Here is a 931-nt window from a genome sequence, read left to right as displayed (position 1 = left end):
ATATATATATATATATATATATATATATATATATATATATATATATATAGACACACATGCAGCATGCTGGAAGCAGTAGAGTCAAAATATAAAAAGAAAATAAGTTTATATAATATGTGGTATCAGTTTTGTTTGTCGTTTCTTACAAAACCCAAAAGTGCTCAATACACACCTACGTTAGAAATATGTAGAGCCTGTAATAATTGCATGTTGGGTTGGAAAACAGGGTTTATTTCGTCATACTTATAGGTTTGATGTGACTGACCTTACAGCCATCCCTACTCATCAGTGAGTCTAAAATAAGGAGAAATAAAATAGCAATTAGGATATTTGCAAAGTGTTGGCACCTCTTTAATTGGTCATTGATGCAGAGTCCCTTTCCATTAGGCAGTTCTGCTTTGAAGTTAATCAAAAGTATTTTAGCATATCCTGACAAGTTGAGAATACTTCAGATTTTTGGTTAAGATTGAAATGAGGAGGTTGAAAATGCAGATTTTATCTATTAATATAGATGTTAGCAAACTTCTATCCATTCCTAAATGCTGGGTTTCAAATCCAATATTTATATTTTTCCCTGCATTCTTTTGTTCCAAATGTTTGGAAAGTGATGCAAGTTTTTTTTTTTTTTTTCTTTCCCATTCTTTCTCTTTATACCCCAGATGGTGTTGTTCTGGAGTTCAATAGCAGTAGCCCTTTCGCTAAGCATATTACTACTACTACTACATACTCTCATCATTCCTGCCTCTTTGCAAACCGGCAATTGTGAAATGATGTCTTCTATCTAAAGAAATTTAATATAGACTCTTTATCTAAAAAAGGAGTTTAAAATAAGAATATAATTTTTTTAAAACAATAGATAAAACAGGTGGGAGAAGTTATAAGAATGCTGAGATGCAAACAGCAGTTTATGGGAAATTAGGGGCTGCAATAG

General features: G+C 31.7%; 1 protein-coding gene across 1 annotated transcript in view; it reads right to left on the bottom strand.

The window, feature by feature from the left end:
- The window catches only part of LOC106876540 (segment polarity protein dishevelled homolog DVL-3), a 260,486-nt gene that overhangs the window by 5,949 nt on the left and 253,606 nt on the right, over positions 1-931 (bottom strand). The window lies entirely within an intron of this gene.

The sequence above is a fragment of the Octopus bimaculoides genome, chromosome 26, assembly GCF_001194135.2.
Source record: "Octopus bimaculoides isolate UCB-OBI-ISO-001 chromosome 26, ASM119413v2, whole genome shotgun sequence".
Lineage (NCBI taxonomy): Eukaryota > Metazoa > Mollusca > Cephalopoda > Octopoda > Octopodidae > Octopus > Octopus bimaculoides.
Note: the sequence above shows the minus strand (reverse complement) of the source record. Positions and strands in the feature narration are given on the sequence as shown.